The 7,672-nt window shown below is 38.1% G+C and overlaps 1 pseudogene; it reads right to left on the bottom strand.

Annotated features, from left to right (window-relative positions):
• Positions 1-1,655: 1,655 nt before the first annotated feature.
• On the bottom strand, positions 1,656-7,355 carry LOC123600511 (annotated as a pseudogene).
• Between the last annotated feature and the right edge of the window lie 317 nt (positions 7,356-7,672).

Here is a 7,672-nt window from a genome sequence, read left to right on the forward strand (position 1 = left end):
AGTTCTGTTGGTTAAGTACCCACCCATCTGACTGTGGCTCAGGTCATGATCTCGCTTTTGTGAGTTTGAGCCCACATTGGGCTAGCAGCTGTCGGCACAGAGCCCACTTCAAATCCTCTGTCCCCGTCTTTCTGTCCTTCTTCCAGTCATGCTCTCTCTCTCTCAAGAAAAAGTAAACATTAAAAAACCCCCCAAAATTTTCTTTGTCTAAAAAATATATAAGATACCTGTTCTGGTTACTTGAGTTTTATAGTTTTATGAGATCCTGTATTTATGAAATTAAATTTGTTTTTCTCCTGTTAATCTAATATCTTTTTTCTTTTAAAAATTTATTTATTTAAATACGAGTTAGTTAACATACATTGTAGTATTGGTTTCAGGAGTAGAACCCAGTGATTTATCACTTCCATATGACATCAGTGCTCATCTCAACGAGTGCTGTCCATAATGCCCACCCATCACCCATTTAGCCCATCTCCCGATGCACTTCTCTTCCAGCAAGACTAGGCTTGTTCTCTTTATTTAAGAGTCTCTTATGGCTTGCCTCCCTCTCTGTTTTTATCTCATTTTTCCTTCCCTTCCCTTATGTTCATCTGTTGTGTTTCTTAATTTCAAGTATGGGTAAAATCGTATGATGTTTGTCTTTCCCTGACTGACTTCTTTCGCTAAGCATAATACACTCGAGTTCCATCCATGGTGTTGCAAATGACAAGAGTTCATTCTTTTCGGTTGCTGAGTACTACTCCATTGTATATATAAACCACATCTTCGTTATCAATTCATCAGTCAATGGAAATTTGGGCTTTTTCCATAATCTGGCTATTGTTGATAGTGCTGCTGGAAACATTGGGGTGCATGTGCCCCTAATTATTAGATCAGTCAGAGAACCAGGAAGAGAAGAAAGGAAAAACTTTGCTCCCCTACAACTACATAACCTCTGAGAAGGCATTGCCCTGCCCACCTCAGGACCTGTAATCGTAACCTCTTCATTTGGATTCCTTTCTTCACTCCATCACCACTGTATCCCTCTTCACCATTTTGATCTGAAATGAAATTTCAGAGGATCTTCTCTGCACTCTAGAGGTAGACATTTTTGCTTGAACTGAGAGTATCTTGACTTTTCACTTCAGGGAAATTTAGAGTTTATCATGAATAATTTGTAAGATTAATGAATTAATTTTATTTCTTTTTATTACATTATTGAACTCACTAGTATACAAACTACTGGAATCACTATGAAATGCAAGACACCTATAGTGCAACAGGTGTATACTAAACACTAATGGCTCTTAGAATAATTAAATTAGTGCATAAAATTAACGACTAATACAAAATTGACACACTAACATGAAGACTGATAAATTTTCCAAATATTAAGCATGACTGACTTAAAATGGAGACATACAATAAAATATAGGGTACCTAAATATTGGCATCATAGTAGCATAGTAAAATACTATGTTAGTTAAGGTATTTGAGACAATTTAATAATATAATATAACATGGAAGTATAATAGGAGATTTGAAAACAGAGGAGTGCATTTGCATGTGTATGTATATAAATATATATTTATTTGTACTATGTGACTATTTACTTAAAATCACATTTTATTTTTCAACTTTCCACCATCTCTTTCACATCCTTGTTCCGTAGGCTATAAATCAGAGAATTTGACATGGGAATCACACGAGTGTAAAACCAAGAGTTCATTATGGGTTAATCCAGGAAAGAGGAAGAATTTGGCCAGGAATATATTATAGAAAAGCATAGTTCCCCAGAAGACTCTAACACCCATTAAGTGGGAAGTGCAGGTGGAGAAAGCTTTGAACCTCCTCTCAGCAGAGCGAATCTTCAAGACTGATAGGACAATAAGGGACAAGAACTCCTAAAAGCGTGCTCCATTCAATGAAGGCAAAAGTGTTAAAAATAACAAAATCATTGGCCTGTGCATCTGAGCAAGACAGCAATAGGAGAGTAGAGATATCAGAGAAGAAATGATTAATCATATGACCTACAGAAGACGTAAGCGGGATGTTCATGTCAGGGGTATCAAAGCAGCTGACATTCCCACCATAAGTATCCTAGCCATGGGCAGAGAGCACAAGGGGTTGCCAATGACTTTATACCAGTGAAAGACCATCATCAACAACAGTAGACACTCAGAATCTGCAGATACAGAAGATGAAGAATTGCCTGTGATGGAAATTGATTTGGTGTTAGCAAATAGATCTACCAGCATCTTGGGCCCAATTGGTATGCAAAAGCAGAGGTAACAGAAGGCAGGTGACTGAGGAAAAATATCTGTGTGTGAAGCTGGGAATCCATTTTAATTATAAAGGACATTCCAAGAGTTTCCAGGAGATTAACGAGATACATATCTAGAAACATGGTAAATAAGGCCACTTCGGTGTCCAGTTATTGGTAATTGCCAAGGGAAATAATTCAGACAAAAGGGATCAATTAACCCTGACCTTCCTCTTCATTCTTGTTGCAAACTTTTACAAAAACACTCAAGAAAAGGGGCGCCTGGGTGGCGCAGTCGGTTGAGCGTCCAACTTCAGCCAGGTCACGATCTCGCGGTCCGTGAGTTCGAGCCCCGCGTCGGGCTCTGGGCTGATGGCTCAGAGCCTGGAGCCTGTTTCTGATTCTGTGTCTCCCTCTCTCTCTTCCCCTCCCCCGTTCATGCTCTGTCTCTCTCTGTCCCAAAAATAAATAAACGTTGAAAAAAAAAAATTAAAAAAAAAAAAAACACTCAAGAAAATTATAGTTCGTAATTTGACTCTTCCAGGTTTATCCATGATAAATTCCCCCTTTTTATTCCTTTTATTAAAAAAAAATTTTTTTAACATTTATTCATTTTTGAGAGACAGAGAGACACAGAGTGTGAGTGGGGGAGGGGAAGAGAGTGAGGGAGACAGAATCCGAAGCAGACTCCAGGCTCTGGGCTGTCAGCACAGAGCCCGACCCGGGCCCAAACCCGCAAACCGCGAGATCATGACCTGAGCTGAAGCTGGAAGCTTAGCCAACTGAGCCATCCAGGTGCCCCAAGGCCTATTTTTTTTTTTAATTTTTTTTTTTAATTTACATCCAAATTAGTTAGCATATAGTGCAACAATGATTTCAGGAGTGACATCCTTAATGCTCCTTACCCATTAAGCCCATCGCCCCCTCCCACAACCCCTCCAGTAACCCTGTTTGTTCTCCATATTTAAGAGTCTCTTATGTTTTGTCCCCCTCCCTGTTTTTATGTTATTTTTGCTTCCCTTCCTTTATGTTCATCTGTTCTGTGTCTTAAAGTCCTCATATGAGTGAAATAATATGATATTTGTCTTTCTCTGACTAATTTCACTTAGCATAATACCCTCTAGTTCCATCCACGTAGTTGCAAATGGCAAAACTAATTCTTTTTGATCGCCGAGTAATACTCCATTGTATAGATATACCACTTCTTTATCTGTTCATCCATCAATGCACATTTGGGCTCTTTCCATACTCTGGCCATTGTTGATAGTGCTGCTATAAACATGGGGGTGCATGTGTCCCTTCAAAACAGCATACCTGTATCCCTTGGATAAATACCCAGTAGTGCAATTGCTGGGTCGTAGGGTAGTTCTATTTTTAATTTTTTGAGGAACCTCCATACTGTTTTCCAGAGTGGCTGCACCAACTTGCATTCCCACCAGCAATGCAAAAGAGATCCTCTTTCTCTGCATCTCACCAACATCTGTTGTTGCCTAAGTTGTTAATATTAGCCATTCTGACAGGTGTGAGGTGATATCTCATTGTGGTTTTGATTTGTATTTCCCTGATGATGAATGATGTTGAGCATTTTTTCATGTGTCAGTTGACCATCTGGATGTCTTCTTTGAGGAAGTGTCTATTCATGTCTTTTGCCCATTTCTTCACTAGATTCTTTGTTTTTTGGGTGTTGAGTTTGATAAGTTCTTTATAGATTTTGGATACTAACCCTTTACCTGATAGGTTGTTTGCAAATATTTTCTCCCATTCTGTCGGTTGCCTTTTAGTTTTGCTGGTTGTTTTCTTCACTGTGCAGAAGCTTTTTATTTTGATGAGGTCCCACAAGATACTAGCCACCTGGATCCAGTAATACATTAAAAAAAAGTTATTCACCATGACCAAGTGGGAGTTATACCTGGGATACAAGGCTGGTTCAATATCTGCAAATCAATCAATGTGATTCCTCACGTCAATAAAAGAAAGGCCTATTTTCTTAATAGCCTCCCGGCTCCCTTTAAAAAACCCTTGACCTAAATGACCCCATTTCATTTCACCTTTCGTTTTTAGCAATTTAATTTAATTTAATTGAACTTAATTTAATTTAAATTTAATTTAGTAATTTAATTTTACATTATTTTATTTTGAGAAGGTGAGTGGGTGGGGGGAGAGGGGCAGAAGGGGAGAGTATGCTGAATATGGAGCCTGATGTGGCTCTCGACCCCACAACCCTGGGATCATGGCCTGAGCCGAAATCAAGAGTTGGACCCTCCACCGACTGAGCCACCCAGATGCCTCTATTTTACCTTTCAAACAAACGACAAATGAACGACAATTGCACACCAGCACCTAAACAAAGAAATAGAATTGTTTGGCAGTTACATTGCAGTTAATTCAACTAAGTAAGCAGGTACAATATAATTCTTTTACAAATTTCTAAATGCTTGATTTCTCATTTTTCCAAAAAAAAATGTGTCTTTCTTCTATATTCTTTGAATTTAATCATACAGAAACCTACTTGAAACTGGTGTTTCTGTTCTTACCTCTGGTACATACACATAGCAGATTGTATTTATTTTCTACCTTGTGATTGTTGGGACTTAAATCAAAAGCCACTGTCGTCACTCATCATTACGTGAACATGATTAATTAGATTTGTGGTTATGTATTTTCCGTGATGAATGGTGTCTCAACTTGGCAAAGGCTGAACTTTTCATGCTTATCACCAAATTGATCAAAGACAGAAAATAACAGAATTTATTTCAATGTTATGTTCATGGCCACCATGAATCTTACACCCTCCTTTAGTAAAAGCAGATTCTAATGAATTTCAAATAGATCGATTTAATAATTTCATCTGTTTCATTGTTCATCCTGTTTCTTCAATTTCTGAAATATCTCTTTCACTTCTCATTTAGAAATCTGGTAGCCTTTCATACTACTTTTTTCATTAGTCATTGTCTGGTTCTTTCCCCTCAACTCTATGTCGTTCACCCTCATTTCAATGATTTTATGACTGTATAACATCCATTACTCCTAATATACTCATTATTGAATATGATTTTTATCTATTCATACGTGTGTCTTTCTACATTCCCATAATCCTGGACACAAATATTTGCATTAGTAAAAACTCAGTAAATGTGTGTTAAATATTTTCTTATTGAGGGTACCTGGGTGGCTCTGTTGGCTAAAAGTCTGACTACAGCTTAGGTCCTGATCTTGTGGTTTGTGACCTTGAGCTCCGCATCAGGCTCTGTGTTGACAGCTTGGAGACTGGAGCCTGCTTCGGATTCTGTATCTCCCTCTCTCTCTGCCCCTCCCCACTCATGTGCTGTCTCACTCTCTCTCTCTCTCAAAAATAAATAAACATTAAAAAAATTTTAAGTATTTTCTTATTGCAAGGCCGATGGATGTTCAACAGAGTAAAAATCAACAAATTTTGAGACCTGTTCCTGCAAATATATTTCATTTGTACAAGGACAATTCTTTAAGAAAAAAAAAGTGTTGGGATGATGCTTTAACAACAACAAAGCCAAGTTCCGTTTGTTTCCAAAAATAACCCTTATGTGCCATAATTTATGGTAGTGATTTGAAAATTGGAAGGTACTAGAATTTTAAGTATATTTAAATTCCTCCTGGACAGCTATCAACATAATGCTCCACCATCCCTGAATTTTGTCCAAACATGTTGCTGTTCCCTGACTTCACTGAAATCCTTCACTGGGACAGAGAGATTTCCATTTTTTCCGACCATAAAAACGCCTCTACCTTCCTTTTCATTCAATTGTCTTCTAAGCATCTTTTCATTCAACTCTGAATTCCTGAAGGCAAAAGGTGTGAATTTAATTAATTCATTGTGGGGGCTCAGTCGGTTAAGTATCCAACTTCGGCTCAGGTCATGATCTCATGGTTTGTGGGTTCAAGCTCCACATGGGGCTCTGTGCTGACAGCTCAGAGCCTGGAGCCTACTTAGAGTTCTGTCTCCCTCTCTCTCTGCCCCTGCCCTGTTTGTGCTCTGCCTCTCTCTCTCTCTCTCAAAAAATAAACAAAAAAAATTATATATATATATATATATATATATATATATATATATATATTCATTATGGAGTTCTTAACAAAACTTTGTGCTTTTCATATAGTATTTAACTGATCTCCATATATATCATCATACATTTTTAATATTGTGTTTCCTAGGCTGTCTCTTAACAATCTCATTATACATATACTGAAAATATGATACAGATGTAATTAGTAAACTGAAGTTCCCTAAGCATCATGTTTGTCTGACCCAAAGCATTTCTTGTTAATATTAATTCCTATTAATATTCCCAACTACAGTGTAGTCATAAAAAATAAAACATCTCTTTTAAGAAGTAACTCTGAGCTATTGTCATGAAATGTTCTAGTGTGTTTACTTCAAATTTACAAAAACAGCAACCCACAGATTCTTAGAGTTCTAAAAAGCTGAGAGACCATCCAAGTCCTATTTGTAAATCAAGAGAAGATGCCACGGGTGACGGAGGGCAGATGGGAATAATAGGAAGGGCTTGCAGACTGAGAAAAGAATCTGCCTTATTTTATTCATCTTAGCCAGAACCCTTCGTTAATATTATTGCTCAATGGGTCGCTGTATTGCACAAATCCAGGGAACACATAGAAAATAAGTAACATAGCAGTTTGTTGTCTGTGTTTATAGGTCTGATTCTGCTTTTTGTTTGTTGTTTTGGTTTTTAGATTTCACATTTAACCGATGGCTGCCAGAAGAGAGGATGGGCAAAATGTATGAAACGGAGTGGGAAACCCAGGCTTGCAGTAATGGAAAGAATAAGTCACAAGGGTGAGAGATACGATGTAGGGAATACGGTCAATATGGCGACAGATGGTAGCTACACGTAATGGTGAGCACAGCATAGCGTATAGACTTGTTGAGTCACTATATTGTACACCTGAAACCCATGTAACACCACGTGTCAACTGTAGCCCCAAAATATAAGTAATGTAGTGGCCCTAAAGTCGCACCATGTGGCAATCTTGGGGAGTACTCACTGTAGTGGCCATGTTCCACGTGATACTTTATGATAGGTGATTCACTGTAGGACACTAATGTGGGTGTCATGGCGGCCACCCAAAATGTGCCACTTTGGCATACTGATTATATTAAATAAAAGTTGTTTAAGAGAAGGCCGGTGCGAGGATCCTCTGACTTTCCTCTGTGCTCCTGAAAACAGGAAGTAAATCTCCCATGGGAAAGTTACCCTCCCTGTATCAGGAAGTAAAGACACATCCTTATCACCAAGTATAGGAAATTCAGAGCCTGGAAGGCCATATAAACAACCCTTATTACATTTTAGCAATCTACTACCACAGACCAAATTCTGTTTAGAGTTTCTTACTAATCGAAGACTGCAAATTCAATTCTCTTTATCCTGCCAA

This window comes from Leopardus geoffroyi, chromosome D1, assembly GCF_018350155.1.
Source record: "Leopardus geoffroyi isolate Oge1 chromosome D1, O.geoffroyi_Oge1_pat1.0, whole genome shotgun sequence".
Taxonomy (NCBI): Eukaryota; Metazoa; Chordata; class Mammalia; order Carnivora; family Felidae; genus Leopardus; species Leopardus geoffroyi.